The 18228-nt window shown below is 34.6% G+C and overlaps 1 pseudogene; it reads right to left on the bottom strand.

The window, feature by feature from the left end:
- Window positions 1-10487: 10487 nt before the first annotated feature.
- Window positions 10488-12420, bottom strand: LOC128235020 (short-chain collagen C4-like; annotated as a pseudogene).
- Window positions 12421-18228: the final 5808 nt, after the last annotated feature.

The following is an 18228-nucleotide window of genomic DNA, read 5'->3' as shown; positions in this document are numbered from 1 at the left end:
GTAAATCCCCAAATTATATCGTACGATAATTTAAACAGCGCCAAGGATTGAAAAGGAATTCAACATATAAAGGTTAAGGAAGAATAATTGAGAATATCTTACAGATCATTTAAAGATACATTTTAGTAAACATAAAACAGAAAGGAAATTAAATCAGGAGCGTCTTTGTGCAAAACTAGGCCCTAAAGCAGTTTATTAAAAGGTGATTTATTTAAATATGCCGTGCAGTTCCTAATCAAATTCATAAAGTTATTAACTTTATGACAAAAAATCATTAAAAAACATTACGTCGTTTGTTCATACTTGCTCAACAATTAAATGCCTGCGAGAACATCTCATTTTGTAAGTGGTCCAGTACAATAACAATTAAATGCCTGCAAAAACATCTCATTTTATAGGTGGTCCAGTTCAATAACAATTAAATGCCTGCGAGAACATCTAATTTTGTAGGTGGTCCAGTTCAATAACAATTAAATCCCTGCGAGAACATCTCATTTTGCATGTGGTCCAGTTCAATAACAATTAAATGCCTGCGAGAACATTTCATTTTGTAAGTGGTCCAGTTCAATAACAATTAAATGCCTGCGAGAACATCTCATTTTGTAAGTGGTCCAGTTCAATAACAATTAAATCCCTGCGAGAACATTTCATTTTGTAAGTGGTCCAGTTCAATAACAATTAAATCCCTGTGAGAACATCTCCTTTTGTAGGTGGTCCAGTTCAATAACAATTAAATGCCTGCGAGAACATTTCATTTTGTAAGTGGTCCAGTTCAATAACAATTAAATCCCTGCGAGAACATCTCATTTTGTAGGTGGTCCAGTTCAATAACAATTAAATGCCTGCGAGAACATTTCATTTTGTAAGTGGTCCAGTTTAATAACAATTAAATCCCTGCGAGAACATCTCATTTTGTAGGTGGTCCAGTTCAATAACAATTAAATGCCTGCGAGAACATTTCATTTTGTAAGTGATCCAGTTCAATAACAATTAAATCCCTGCGAGAACATCTCATTTTGTAGGTGGTCCAGTTCAATAACAATTAAATGCCTGCGAGAACATTTCATTTTGTAAGTGGTCCAGTTCAATAACAATTAAATCCCTGCGAGAACATCTCATTTTGTAGGTGGTCCAGTTCAATAACAATTAAATGCCTGCGAGAACATTTCATTTTGTAAGTGGTCCAGTTCAATAACAATTAAATGCCTGCGAGAACATTCATTTTGTAAGTGGTCCAGTTCAATAACAATTAAATGCCTGCGAGAACATTCATTTTGTAGGTGGTCCAGTTCAATAACAATTAAATGCCTGCGAGAACATCTCATTTTGTAACACACAAAAATACAAGTTCACACTCTCGCGACACATCGTGCCACCATGAGTGATTAGTACAGCCGTTGTGAAATAAACAAGTTTCAATTTAAACCCTATAACATAGCTTTGAAAGTAAGTTCCAAAACAGTTTTCTGTACAGGTTGTACATTTTAATAAGTTTAAAGTGGAACATGTACATATTTTAGCTGCACTTAGATCGGTCTCATATAAAAAAGTCATGTCTGAAGGATTTATACATACATAACCACTAGATTCGATGAAGGGACTATTAAATGTTAAGTTGCTCTACTGGGTTGTAATTCATTTACGAAACGTGAAGGCTTTCCTCCAAAATGTTTTGTTTGAAGTTAAGGAATATATTAAGTTGAAACTTGCTGATGCGAATTTATGAAAAAGCAAAACGGTTCATTGTGAAGGTGTTTTCATGATTAACAGTGATGTTGTGATTTCTAATGGTATTTCACTTCTATTAGATATTGTTTAACATTTAAAATGTCCATGCAAAATGACACTAGTCTTAGTGAAATTATATCTCTTTTAAAAACATAATAACTTCTGATTTATATTTGCAAGCATTCGATAATGCCGAATGTACATTAAAATCAATTAAAGCAGTTTCACAATGTACCAAGACATGCAAATTTGCTTGGCAGCTTGTACACGATACAAATATATATAGAATAGTTGTTTGTTGCAGTAAAGATATGCAGTATTTTTTTAAAATTGTGAACACCAAAGTAGATAGTTCACTCAAGCTTCTGAGTGAAAGCCTTTATGGGCAATATACATTGTTCAAGTGAGGTGTTATCAGACATGCATTTGCATCTTCATGTCATTAGAAACGGCAGCTCTTAATTAAATATAATACATGTATATTACTTCTAACATGATTTTTTGTAGGTACGAAAACAAATATGGCTGTGTAGGATTGCCCAGACAACATCTTTGTACGGACTACTAATCACACAAGTTTAAAATGAGTAAGTGTACACGAACTGAGGTGTCAAAGGTGTACTTCCTGACAACTGTCTAAATACAGTCGCCTTTACTGCTTGGGCAATGTTAATAGACAGGAAGATAGTTGTCCATTAGTCTCCAGTGAAATTCGGCGTCGGTCGGATGAGTTTTCGTACGATAATTGGGAGGACATGTTATAGACATCAAATCACTGAGAAGCAGGGTTTGTGTCGTCTTACCTTAAGATTTGTTGAGCCTGTATTGTGTATTGAAGAAACACTTTAGAATATTGTCATAATGTCATGATGATGGGATTTAAAAATTCTGGTGTGTTCGGTGATGCTCTAATCACATGATAAATTCGACAAAACATTTAAATACATTATTATTGTTTTATTGATACGCAAAACTCACGAATAAGTTGAGCTTCCAATAGAATTGTTTGTTAGTAGGTAAACGATAAATTATTTGTACCGACCACGTAATCCCCCTCGTTGTTTAATTTAATGGTTCACGAGTACATTTCTGACACTCTTGTTTACTAATATAGCTAAACAAAAAAAGCAGTGTTAACACACGAACGAAATTCCATCGTAATTTAAATGTATACGCCACTACTATTTACGGGCTCTTTATTGTTAACTGAGTATGAACACATGACACACGTCAGCACACTGTCATCTGTGTACGGAGGAAAGAGAAGTCACCAACACTTTGCCTCGACAGCGCACCGTTATCATTCACAGAACTGCCGATTGCTTCTGGATTGCCATCCATGCAAACGTACTCGTGGGTAATTGTAATATTCTGACATCAAGTAACCAGAATACCAGAATCGTCCATCCGAACTCATGAACAATGGTAAACACATTTGAACCCGTTTTGTTTTCCACCCCACAGACATACGATTGGTGCCCACCAGAAGCCTGTTCACTAGGCATTGGATCTTTCGGATAGCACAGATAATTTGTGCCTCCACCGGCAAGGGTGTGGTGCTATCTTCCCACATATTCATCGTAAACGAGCTGGCTTTTAGAAAGACAGGACGTCTGTCCCAAACGATTGTACGTACTTCCACTCGACGAAGAAATATTTTGGAAACTCCTATTAATCATTCCAGTATATGTGGTATTATTGAACCGGTTTTCGGATAATAGCTTTGAAAACGTTGATATAAACAAATAAGTATTCTTCGTCGTTACATCAATTTGTGCAAAACTGATCGGAAATAAATGGATGGCAGGGAAACGCCTGGCAACAAGGAAATATAAAGTGCAATCTCATTTCTTCAAAACTGTTTGGACACTCAATTTTTAAATTCAACGCATTTGAAATGATAAAGATATCATAATAATAACGCAACTAAACACGATTGATGTAATGGCTAGTCTTCGATAAAGGTTAAAAGAATTATCATGCAATTTCTTTGAATAATTTTATAGGTTTAGTTGTACGTATTTAATTTTTAAATTGTTATCAATTATTGAAATAACAATTACATAATGTATGAAGCGAAAATCAATAAAGTGAGCAAAATATTTCAAAAATAAACATTGACTTTACATGGTTTATCAAATGTGTGAATGTAAAAAAGGAATACAACTTAACATTAGTAAAAATAAATACAATATTTTATATTTTTCCCTACCTGTCATTTGTCATGTGAGAGCGCTAACTTGGTCTACAAGTGCCCTGTTGGTATACTCTTGTTCGTTTAGTTCGTTCGCTAAGTGAGTCCTTTCCTTCTCAAGCGTATTGAGCTTCTGAAGCACTCCAACCTCGTACTCGAACCTGTCGCAAGTCTCCGTGCAAAGGACGGAAGGTAGAGTCGCAAACAAAAGTGTTATCTACGTAAAGGCTTCCATATTTATGTCCACTGGTGCAGCGCCAGTGTCCGTATATATATACGTTTTATGCACACAGGGTTCTTTTTCTCACGTATAATTATAGGTTCAGCAATAGAACTGTATGTATCTAAGGGAAGAAGAAAATTAATGTAGTGCAAAATTGTAAACAATACCAAAAGTTCTATTTTTGTTTAATGGCTTTGACACGAAAACAATGCATTTTTTTCCTTTAGATGTGAATTTCATCAGTTCATCTCCACCAATTTCATTTTTTAAAGCAAGGTTTTTGTTGTCGACTGAAAATAGTTTTCATGTTCACGAATATCATAAATTCCTGTTGACGTTCGAAGCTATGGTAAACATGTTATTATTAGTCCAGTTCACTGTCAAGCGATGATGTGAAGCACATTTAATTATTCTTCATTCTTTGGGATACTAAGGATGTTTCATATTACAAAACGTTGGACAGAAGATAAGACATGTACCTTTGTTATGTATTAAGTGCGTTTTGGTTAATGTGTGTAATTTCAACACAATAACATTGCATTGAAGATTAAGTTATTCGCTCAAAGCAGTATTTCATATTTATATTGGATTGACAAGATTATTTTTGCTTTAGCATAGCAGAATTTCATATTTAATATTGTTTAATATTGTTTTGACTAAAGTTACCAAATACAAAATTGCCACTTCGCGGACACACTAAGGACATCCTCAATCTTCTTTCAGCTTAAAGTCAAAAAGTATATGTTCGAATCAAATGTTCGTTGAACGCGGTCTGATCAAGTTGCATCAAACCGCTTGTAATTGAAATTAAATGAAAATTATGATCACTCATTTGTACTTTTAACTTTAATTGTGACCCCAATAGTATCTATTATATCTTATCATAGACGTCCTAATTGGAAAAATAAAACCTTTTGTTGAGCAATTAGAATTGTGAAATAATATTACAAAAGGAAAAGACCAAATATGCCAAGCATTTAACACAGTATTGATAAATTGACATAAGATGCAGCACATATCATAAATGCTAACCTAATAAAGAAAAGAGTGATGTTTGTAAATCGAACTAAAACCAGCATATTAGAATTGTTCGGGGCCGTAAATTGTTTTAAGTGAAAGAAATAAAACAATTCGGGTTAATCTTGTACATTCTTGTCTTATGGTTCTAGTGAGCTTTTGCATGTGCCACCCATTATCCCCTCTTTATAAAAGTGCTGACGCTGCATTTTTTTATTGAGGAAGAGTCGAATGCTTATGAAGGAAACAGATATATTGAAAAAAGATGACAGCTTTGCTTTGATCTTAATATTTAACTGGAAGCATAAGCTCATTTGAGATAATAAACAGGTCTCTAAAGATATTTACAAAGTATATGATTTAATTTTTTTAACTGGTTGAATTCTATGAAATTGTGCCAGATCGGCCATGTTTACAGGGTTTAACATCAGTAGCCGCTTTCTGTTGTTGTTTGTTTTTACTGCTTACGTTTCATACAAGTCATTCACCGATATTTTACTGTCACTTTGTGAATGTTTAATGGTACTTTACCGTCCATTCTGTGTGAGAGATTCTCTCAAAGAATCCTCGATATTTTTCTACCACTTTGTGTAAGTTTAATTTCTCGTTTTGATACTGTAACGTTCATTTTGTGTGAGGATTTCTCTCCTCATATGTTTTCTAATAAACTGGCCCGAGTAGACCCTCAAGCTCAAAACCTATATTGTCTATATTGTTTAAATAGTTTTATAGATGATTTCAATAAATTACCTAGGGCCAACATAAAAAGATTTTTCCTCCTCGTTTTAAAAAAGGCTTATTGTGGGTATTTATCTCCAAGTCGAAAAAGAGTTTCCCCCAAATAAGTCGTTGCTGATTGTCTTTACAAAACGCTTAACTCTATAACATCTTTACTGACAAAGCCTCGCCTTGTAATAGTGTTTATTTTTAATGATGGGCTTGTCCACGTTATGACCTTCAATGTTTCTACAGTTAAAGAAGTATAATAAATTTGAGAAAGTAGCATGATATGGGAACAGTGGTTACCAAATAGTTTTTTCATGTATCTTCAATTGCTTTAAGCCCATATTTGATGTTTTCTACAGTAGCAAAAGCCAGGCATGATTTTGACCTTAATAAAGCTTATGAAAATGTTAATTTCCTCGTTTCGTTGAAGAAATACAAGTAATCTAAGGTTTGCATCTCAAAGAGAAAAAGGTAAATCCCCATACTACAGTGTGCTGTAACTGTAACAACGCGAAGAAGGAAGAATTTAACATTTAAAAGTTAAGGAAGAATATTTAAGGAAATCCCAATCAGAGGTCATTTGCAAATGTATTTTTTGTAAACAAAAGACAATACGGAAATAAAACAAGCAGCCTCACTTGTTGAAAGTTTTGCTTTAAATTCTTCCATGCAGCACTTTATCACATGCAACGAAATAAAATTATTTTAATAATTTGCGTTTCGCCAATCAGTGCCCGCGAGATCACTTTCAAACACTCTGACATAGATTTGGAACGTACGTTACAAAATGTTTTTATTTACAGGTTTACCCTTGGTTTGAAGTAGATACTCTATACATAGTAGCTATATTTAGTTTGAACGTACTTTAAAACTAGTTATATCTTTAGAGTTAATACATACATAAACCCAAGATTCGATAAAACGAACACTACTGTTTTATGGTGCCCTTCTGATTCGTTCTTCATTTATGAAACAGAGAGGTTTCCTTCAAAAGGAAGCTTTTGAATGAAATTAAGAAATGTGTTAACTTTGCTTATGCGAAATCATTTTTAAGTAAAACGCTTCCTTGTGACATTGTATTCAAGTTAATCAGTTATGTTTTTATTACTGATTTCCTCTCTCAAATGAAAAATGCGTGAAATGGGTCTTTGAAATGTTATATCCCTTTTAACAGCATCAGAAATTTGTTTTACTTTTACTGGCATTCACATTGAAATCAATTAAGGCATAAACCGTTAAATATATTGTAAACATTTATATTTTTCGACGATATTAATGAACTTACTGAACACATTTTCGGCGATGATAATGTACGTGTTGTTCACATTTTCCGCGATTTTAAAGAACGTAGTGTACACATTTTTGACGATGATAATGAACGTTTTGTACACATTTTTGGAAATATTTATGTTAATGAATGTGTAGTATACGTTTTGGGTGATGTTAATGATAATGTTTGTGTAGTACACATTTTGGGCGAAATTGATGTATGTATTGTACACATTTTCGGCGATGTTAATGTATGTGTTCTACACATTTTCGGCAATATTAATGTTTGTATTTTTCATGTTCTTTTCGGCAATGTTAATGTACGCATTGTTAACAATTTCACAATGTCGGCGATGTTTATATTAATGAATATGTAGTACACATTTTGGGTGATATTAATGTTGAATTATGCGTAGTACACATTTCGGGAGTCGTTAATGGTAATGAATGTGTAGTACACATTTCGAGCGATATAGGTGTACATATTGTACATATTTTCGGCGATGTTTATGTTAATGAATGTGAAGTACACATTTCGGGCGATGTCAATGCACGCATTGACTACAATTTTACATTTTCGACGATGTTGATGTACGTATTGTACAAACATTTGGCGATGTTAATGTCCATACTCTACATTTGTTTCAATAATATACCTTCGTTTTGTTCACAATGAATTGAAAAAGTGTGTGTTTGATTTATGACAACTATATACGACACCTACGGAATTAAAACTATGATCTTTCATGACATCTTATTCCCTCTTGCCCAAAGTGAATCTTTACTGTAACTGAAATTGCGCCTTTTGTTTAAATCAATATTTTGGAAACAATAATCGAAATAAGATAAAACGCATTTATGTAGCTTGGTCCAATGACTAAATTGTACTGGCCATACTCATCAATCAAGATTTAATCGGATATGCATTGGCATCGGCATGAAAAAAATACGGCTAGATCCAATATAATGCTTGTACGTAACGTCTCATGTATATGTATATACCAATAAAGTGTAACGCGAAATATTAAACAAAAAATTAACATTTATTTTCTGAATCTAGGTCACCATCTAGGTTACTACACATAAAGCACTGCATTTAAAATACCAATTTATGTAACAACATACATAGTGTCCTGACCAGGCGCGAGCAAACATACTTCACAAAAATGCTAGATATAATTTAGATGTTCAAAATCCGTCATCTAAAATATGAAAATAGCACTCCAAGTTTGATTTTAGCAGTTCATTAAAAGCATTTGTATGTGCAACACTATCAGCGCCTCCTTCATTGCAAGACTAGTCCAAACGTATAACATCGGAACCCCTGTGTTGCATTTTAGCAATCAATCATAAAACACTTTCAATGCTTCCTAATTGATATGGAAACGTTAATAAAAGTGTTCCATTGTTTGCAAGTTCATGATGAGCTTCCTTTTAAACATGCACTATTGTCAACGCTACGTTGCAGACCAATCCTTCAGCACTGTCATCACCCACTTTCTCACCAAAAAACGTACAACGCTTGCTATGTTGTCTAGCGTGCAAATTCCTAACTAAATGTTAAACAGTGTCAATAGTCAAGTTCACGTCAAAACACGTAACAAGCATTGATTCGATATTGAATGAGAAAAGAAAGGTGATACCATGACAACAACAAATTGTTCACAAGCTCGCGCCCAAACGTACAACACTTTCAACCCCTTACTTGCTTACTTGCGCCGAATTGTGTAGCATTGTCAACAATCCCTAGCACACTGGCTTGCGCTCAAGCATACACAACTGTAAACAATATCTTGCGAGTTCTCGCCCTATCTTGTAACATTTTCAACAATCATTTGCTTTCAAGCTAATGACGAAAAGAACAACATTTTTAACTAAAACTAGCTCGCCAGCTCGCGCCAAATCGTGCTACACTGTCAACAATTCCTTGTTGGCCAGCTAACAATCAAACTTGCAACACAATTAGCATTCAAGATCTACCCCAAATTTACAAACCTGTAGACTATCACTACCTCGCCAGATAGTGTACAAACATGAAAACACGTACAACACTTTCATCCCCATGCTCGCTAACTGGCGCCGAAGTGTGCAACATTGTCAACAATCCCTTGATCAACACCTCGAGCTCTATCATACACTACTGTAATAGACACTACCTTGCGAGTTCTCACCCTATCTCGACATAGTTTCAACAATCATTAGCTTTCAAGCTAGTGACTACAACAACAACAAGCTAGCCAGCTCTCGCCAAATCGTGCTACACTTGTTGGCTGCTTACACCCAAACTTGAAATATTTAACTATAAACTTTCAAAGATCTCGCCCAAATTGACAATACTAAACTACCACTACCTCGCAAGATAGTGTACAAACGTGAATCATTGTTAACGCTCCGTAAGAATTTCATCTCTAAATCTTAATACTCCTTTAACGTTGTACACCTGAACGCTTCATTGTTAAATATACCGTGAATATAGTTTGTTCATGTTTCGTTGAAATGTATATGTATAATCATTATAAGGTCATATATCATTTCCGTGTGTGTTTGAGATAGACATTAACTTGTACAGGCGACTTTGGTCCAAAGATTCCTAGATCACTCGGCCGAGCTTGATTACTCTAGCAATTACAATTAAGGCCAAATCATCAAATTATTTGCTAGACTAAATTTTACAAGCAAGTCTTACACGTTCGGGAGATTGGTTTGGTACGGAACTGGCCTTAATCGAACGTTTCTGACATCGTCATTGTAGCATAAGGATTACCAATGTTTTAACTAGTCCTCTTCCTTATTGGCTTAATTTATAAGCCATATCGCTATACGTACAGAAGAGCTTACAGTGGGCATAAGTGTGTAACATTTCGTCACATGCATTCATATATTGATTAACAAAAAATTGATACTTTCTTTGAGTATTTATATATCATACAAATGTAAGTTTAAAAGTGATGGAACTGGTCAATATATAAGCTCACATTTACTGTGTGATGTCAAGTAGCTTGAATTATTTGACACTTTATCATATCTTCTGTCTACAAACGTATGTCCCTTATAGCAGGACTGAAACAGTACATTTTACATACTCGGTTCTGTTATCGTTGATATAAGAATTAAGTTTCATTAAAAATCTGATACCACTTAGAGCAACATTTTTTTTTACACGACGAGGCCGAAAACAGCCTGGCAACGTTCATACTCAATGACATGAATACATCCGCTTTTGTTGCAGAAATTTGACACAGTTAAGGTTTCCGAACCATTCCTAGAAAAGAAGACAGTGATGCTGAGGACGAATTATATTTCAAAAGGAATTATTTGGTTATACTTTTATTTCCACAATATTAAGAAGTTAAACGTAGTACAATCAGGTACACAATCATGAATATTATAAACGAATAAAAAAGCTGGACGTCTTATTTATAGAAATCATATAATTAATGAACATAATTATACCAATGATTTAAACAAAATCTTATAAAGTGTTAAAGTGTGTTTATCATATTATCAAATTGATCTGGTTATATGCCATGGATATACGTCGTTGTACACTTATGGGCATACATATGGACAAAACTGAGTCATTGGAATGGTAAATGCAAATCCAAACTGCATGCATTGCGGAAAGTGCTGATACTAGTCTAGGTGTACTCCCAAACCCTTCAATAAAGACATGTTATTATGATGAAGACGTTTTATGCAACAGTCCGTTAAAAGTATGCATTAACACTGAATCAAATTAAAGTATGTTTATGTTTTGTGTAGATATATCAAGTACACTCTTGTTCACAAAAGTGTTGGTTAAAATAAAGCAGAACAATATTCCATCTTTGTTTTAATGCATTCGCAATTCATATTTACAGGCACTTAAATATTAGGTGCGTATGAACACACGACACATGTCAGCACACTACCATCTGTGTATGGAGGACAGAGAAGTGACCCACACCTCGCCTCGACGAAATAAAACAGCGCACCGTTATCACTCACAGAACTGCCGGCCGCTTCTGGATTGCCATCCATGCACACGTACTCACGGCGTGGATAGTTGTAGTATTCTGACATCAAGTAACCAGAATACTCTTTCGTCCACCCATCATAGCATTCGGTTCGAGCTGGAATCATCAGCAGATTCGAGCTCGAAGACTGGCATACTGCACATGGAACATCATGTTGATACAGGTTGTCGAAAACAGTTGAACCTGTTTCGTATTCCGCCCCATAGACGTATGCTCAGTAACCACCAGAAGCCTGTTCACCAGGCATTGGATCTTTCGGAAGGCACAAATAATTTGCGCCTCCACCAGTTTGTTTAAAGTGTGATCCTCCCGCATATCCATCGTAAACGAGCTGGCTGCTAGAAGGACATGACGTCCGTCCCCATCGAATGTACGTGCTTCCACTCGACTGAGAAGTATTTTGGAAACCCCGATTCAACAATCCATGTATTTTGTTATTAATTAACCGGTTTTCGGATAATAACCCTGAAAACGTTGATATAAACAAATAAGTATTCTTCGTCGTTACATCCATTTTTGGAAAACTGGTCGGAAAGGAATGTAATGGCAGGGAAACGCCTAGCAACGATGAAACATAAAGTGCAATTTCATTTCCTCAAAACTGACACTTAATATATATATATTACTTAACGCATTGAAAACTATAAAGATGTCATAAGAATAACGCATCTAAACACAATTTATGTGATGAATAGTCTTCGATTAAGGTTTATAATAAATCTTAGACTAATACACTTTCTTTTCTTTAAATTAATCTTGAAATAATTAGTTGTATTTGATTTTCCATTTGATATAAACTATTGAAGTGATAATGTGTATGTGGCGAGAATCAATAAGGTTAGCAAAATATTTTTAAAACATAACATTGAGTTAACATGGTTCGTCGTATATATGAATGTAATAAAATGGCATATATAACTTGACTTTAGTAACAATAAATACACGTCCTACATCATTTTCCCCTACCTGTCACTTGTCCTGTGAGAGCACTAACTTGGTCTGCAAGCGCCCTGTTGGTATACGCCTGCACGTTGAGATCTGTCGCTAAGTGAGCCTTTTCCTTCTCAAGCATTTCGAGCTTCTGAAGCACGCCAAACTCGTACTCGAACTTATTGTCGCAAGTCCCCGTGCAAAGGGCGGAGGGTAAAGTCGCAAACAACAGTGTTATCCATGTGAGGGATGCCATAGTTATGTCCACTGGTGCAGCGTCAGTGTTCTTATTTATACATTTTAGGCACGACCGGTTCTTTTTTTCAGCATATGAACTGTATGTGTCGTACGGAAGAAGGAAATTAATGTAGTGCCAAATAGAAAACAATACAAAAAGTACCATTTTTGCTTAATGGCTTTGACACAAAAACAGTGCAATATTTTTCCTTGAGATTGGAATTTCATCAGTTCATCTCCACTAAATTTGTTTTGTTTAAAGCAAGGTTTTTGTTGTCGAATAAAAGGAGTTTTCATGTTTACGAATATCATAATTTCCTGTTGACGTTTGAAACGATGGTAAACGTGTTATTATTAGTCCAGTTCACTGTCAAGCGATGATGTGAAGCACATTTAATTATTTACATTCCTTAGGATACTAAGGATGTTTCATATTACAAAACTTTGAACAGTAGATATGACATGTACCTTTTTATGTATTTAGTACGGTTTGGCTAATGTGTGTAATTTCAGCACAATAACATTGCATTGAAGATTATTTGTTCGCGCAAACCAGTATTTTATATCTTATATTGATTGAAAAGATTGTTTTTGCTTTAGAATAGCAGAATTTCATATTTCATTGAAATTGTCAAAAGTTGCCAAATACAAAATTGCCACTTCGCGGACACACCTAGGACATCCTCAATCTTCTTTCAGCTTAAAGTCAAATAGAACATGTTCGTATCAAATGTTCGTTGAACGTGGTCTGATCCAGTTGCATCGAAATACTAGTCATTTAAATTAACTGAAAAATATTATCACTCATTTGTACTTTTAACTTTATTTGTGGCCCCGACAGTGTCTTTTATATATAATCATATACGTCCTGATTGGACAAAAAACAACATTTGTTTAACAATTGGAGTTGCGAAACAATAATACATAAGAAAAAGACCAAATATGCCAAGCATTGAACACAGTATTGATAAAGTGACATAAGAAGCAGTACATTTCATATAGGCTTACCAAGTAAAGAAAGGAGTGCTGTTTGTTTGCTGTTTTTGACACTTTTCGAATTTGTTCTACATATGTGAATGCTGGTAAAAGTCTGCTTATTAGAATCCAAACCACCGTAGTATTTAGTTTGATGCATTATAACTGCATGTACATATCACAGTAGTGTGGAACTGGTAGCTTCGACGATTGAAGATATATATGCATGAAATGGCCAACATTTCGAAGCTGATACTAGTGAGAGGACTTTTTTATACTGTTGTGACCTCTTATTATATATCTAATTATATACATACTGGTTGGAAAATACAATCCTTTGTTGAACAATTAGAACAGCAAAGCAATATAACTAAAATGACGACCAAACATGCCAAGCTTTGAACACAATAAAGGATACAGTGTTGTTTGAACGCAGAATAAAAGCTTTAAACTTAGTCGATGTAGTATTTGTAGCATTTTGGGAATTTTGGACGACTAAAAGTATGCACATGAAATGGCCAACACATTGCTGCGACTTGTGACTAATTTTATATTGTTCATGCGATTGAAATTGTTCGGGGCCATAACGTATCGATGAATGTTATAAATATAAGAAGATGTTAATAACGTGCGTAATGTATTAACCAGTTATCTCGGGCTAATGGGTGTTGACAGCGTGTAAACGTTAAAACACGAACTTGCAAAGTTGAACTTGCAAACTTAGATGTATCATTAACTACGTACGCTAGCAAAAAGAAACGCTCACCCCAAAATGTATAAAACAAAGTTATACGTTTGAGCCTGAACTTTAAAACTAGGAGACGTTGACAGCGTTATACTTACAAAAACAAGCTCATATGTTCAGGGTGTTTAACATTTTACATGTGTTGTTGTGATCTTGATTGCATTTACAGTGATTTAAGTTTAGGTACAAGCTTGCGACCTGGCAGCGCTGAACATGTTTGCCTTGAGCTTTCATTTCAAGGTAAAATCGTGAAGGAAGTGGTATGATTGCCACAATACCCGGGAAATACAAATCACTTTCTTATTCGTGATAATAGGATTGACACATTAAATGATAACCATTCCTCAGCTAAATTTTGGCTGTACGATTGTATACCTATGACATGTCCCGATATTAAAGACTATAAGCTGCTCGACACAGCATAGTTATTATATAGTGAACTGTTACATCATTTAAAAGTGATCGCTTTTATCGGATAAAGATACACAGCCAAAGAAAGTGTCCACTTATAGTTCTTTAATGTTTTAATGCATGTTGCAAAAATGGGAATACGTTTGCTAACTACACAAACGCTTCACATGTACACTGAGTTGAAGATTTAAACAACAAACATTAGTGTGTGCGTAGAATAATGAACAAGTAGATATTTAACATGATGATTGTGAACTTTTGGTTCATCTTTATTCAGCAGCACTTGGACTTATTCGTTAGCCTGAAAAAATAATCTCGAAAAATTGTTACGGTATATCATTACAGATGGAAAAAAAGTTTTAACAATCAAATTCGTTCTCTCTTAATAAGTAAGTCAGTTATTTTTAATTTAACCTACAAGTTAATCTAGTGTCATTCTTGTACGTAAATAAAGCTAATAAAACAGTTTATTTCCTCGTTTCCTTGAAGAAGGTTATATATGGTATATTAGTAGGGCAATAAATATGTAGATCCCATACTATGTGTTGCTGAAAGCAGTTTACTGATAAAAGAATAGCCTTGTCATAATTGTTTTAGCTGTTAGACTGATCCACATAATTTCCATTGCACTGTTACTGAAAGATGGAATATTAAATTCAGAAACAAAAGTTTATGAACAATATTTGTTAAATTACCATGCTTTTAGATCATTTGCCGAGATATTTTAGTAAGCATACAATATTGAGCAAATTAAATAAGTAGCCCAACTGTGGAAAGTTTGACTCTGACGAAGTTTATTAATCACTAGTTCATTGAAGTATTTCATGCAGTTCAAATCCTATACAACGAAATATATTTGCTTTCGTTAAAGGCCTAGTTTAAACCATTTATAAATGACCCCCCCCCCCCGCCCCAATCTGTGTACAGTACACAACCTCTGTATTGATCTTAATCTACTTGCCTTGATCCCTCGTATCAGATCTCCGATCTGAGTGTCCTGCTGTGCAGTTTGGGAAGTTTTATTATAGACATGGACCCTAAATGGCCCCGAGCCAATAAAAGAAAACACAGGAAATTGGCCCCTAGTGTGATTCCAGTGCAATTAGCGTATGGTTATACTCGCCTAACATTGCCCGCGAGAACACATTCAAACCCTTTGACATAGTTAGAAACATACGCTTCAAAAGGCTTTTCTATTTACAGGTTTAACCATTTCGATGAGATTAAAATTGGATCATTTACATATACTAGCTGAACTAAGATTATTGTCTTCAGTTGTCATCAGTAAGATTGGTACACATTTACAAAACAGGAAGGTTTTACCCAAAAATGAGCTTTTGTTTAAAGTTTTGAAATGTTTTTCAATTATGTGAACTGTGAATTTATATATTTATGTGAAACGGTTTATTATGGCAGTCCCTTCAAGATAATAATTTCCGCTTTGACAGCACATTGAACACATTTTGCGCGATGTTAATATACTTGTTGTACACGTTCTTCGCGACGTTAATGTACGTTATGTACACATTTTTGACAATGTTAATTTACGTATTGTACACATTTTCGACGATATTAATGAACGTATTGAACACGTTTTTGACAATGTTAATTTACGTATTGTACACATTTTCGACGTATTGTAAACATTTTCGGCGATGTCAATGTACGTATTGGAGACATTTTCGGCGATGTCAATGTACGTTTTGTACACATTTTCGGCGATGTTACTGTACGTATTAAAGACATTCTCGGGGATGTTTATTTACGTATCGTACACATTTTCGACGATGTCTATGTACATATTATACACATTTTCGGCGATGTCAATGTACGTATTGTACACATTTTCGGCGATGTTACTGTACGTATCGGAGACATTCTCGGCGATGTTAATGTACATATATTCTCGGCGATGTTAATGTTCGTATTGTACACATTTTCGGCGATGTTAAAGGGGCAACAGGACTATATAAACCTCCAGATGGCGATGGGGCAAGCTTTTGTATAAGTTTATGCATGTTTCACACCAGGGACACTTTTTCCAAATTTATGCAATGCTTACAAAAAGTTGAGACATGAAACTTTGCAGGCATGTAGAATGAAGGATAAACAAATAAAAAATCCTTAATTTGTTTTTGAAACATTACTAGAAACATGACTTTGAGAAAAAAATCCAACTGTCAGATTGAAAATTTTAATTTGCCGGGGGAGTGGCTAATTGATGTTCTGGGGGTTATGAACTCTCTGTTGTAAACATTACCACGTGCTGGTGTTTACATCCCTAGCAGCTTGCTTGTAGCAGACGACATGCCTCACTATCAAATACTGTAACAAAAGTGAACAAACCTTGATAAGTTTTTATTCCACCTGCATATCCCAAAATTATTGATAGATATCATCAGCTTTATATGCTACATTTTAGTCTAATAGTTTTCTATGATATTAACACTTTCCTTTTGAAAAGATACGTAACTAATAAGTCTGGTGAATCATTCCCAGGTTTAAATATGTAACATTGTTTTCATATTTGTAGTATTAAAAAAATAATTATGAGCCTCATTGCTTAAATGTTAGTTGGTCCTTCGCTTTTCTATCAAAAGCTTTGTCATCATTACAAATGTTTAAATGTTTATATCCCAGCCAGGTAAAGTGAATATCTCCTATTGTTCTTCAGTCATGTAAACTATATATATATTTATATCTTTGTCCTGATTATTTTGTTCCATATTTTGAGTCTTCTTATTCTGCCCAAAGTTATTATTTTAAAGAAAGGCAGTACCTAGTTCCATGTCTTGCAAATGTTCATGTACAACTGTTTTGAGTTCAATCCTTTTTGACTCAAAATGTGCATTTGATTTCCAGTTATCAATACACAAACCAGATTCCAGCCAGTGACATTTAATTACCAATTAAAGGTGTCAACACTATCTGAATTGTTTCCTTGCTGAACTCGTTTACAATAAGGTTAATTTGTACTAGGGTTGTAGATGCATTCAATGAAGCATTATTATTGTTTGTTGACAAAATAATTAGTTTTGGATTCCAGACTGAGAATAAACCTTGCTATTTTGGACTGGAATGAGAATGTTGATTCTAAACATTTGAGAGGGATGTCCCATACAGAAAAAAGACCTAGTCGAGCTTACAAAATGCCAGTTAGGAACAGGAAAACAATACATTTGTTATTTCAAAGAAAACATCTGGAAAAGTTGACTTGGTCATCTTCATTTCATATAGAAAATTGTAGTGTGGGAAAATACATCGTCTGCTCTGATCAGCCCTGTTTGTTAACATTTCTCTTGTGTGTGCTAAAGATAGAACACTGAGTTTAACAGACAGGTACATAGCTGAGGGAATTTACAATAAGCCACTCCCCATTTACTCGCTGCCGAGGCAGCGAATGTTGCCCCTTTAATGTACCTATTTTACTCATTGTCTGCAATATTATTGTACCTCTTATACGCATTTTTATTTCATTAATACATCTTCGTCCTGTTGACAATTAATAATATACAAGAGACCTATGTTATCAAATGACACACTGTTGGAATCGTCACGCGTATATGAGGGAAAGTTTGTATGGGCCATAGTCATAATTCAACTGAGACATAATCAGATATACACTGGCATTTGCATGTAGCTAAATACGGCCAAATCAAATAACATGGCAGTACGTAACGTCTAACTTAAATGTATCCAAATCTAGTGTGTAATATGAAATACTATGCACATAGGTAAGTATTGTTTAATATAATTA

Source organism: Mya arenaria, chromosome 5 (genome assembly GCF_026914265.1).
Source record: "Mya arenaria isolate MELC-2E11 chromosome 5, ASM2691426v1".
Lineage (NCBI taxonomy): Eukaryota > Metazoa > Mollusca > Bivalvia > Myida > Myidae > Mya > Mya arenaria.
The sequence above is the reverse complement of the archived record's forward strand: the minus strand, read 5'-3'. Positions and strand labels throughout refer to the sequence as shown.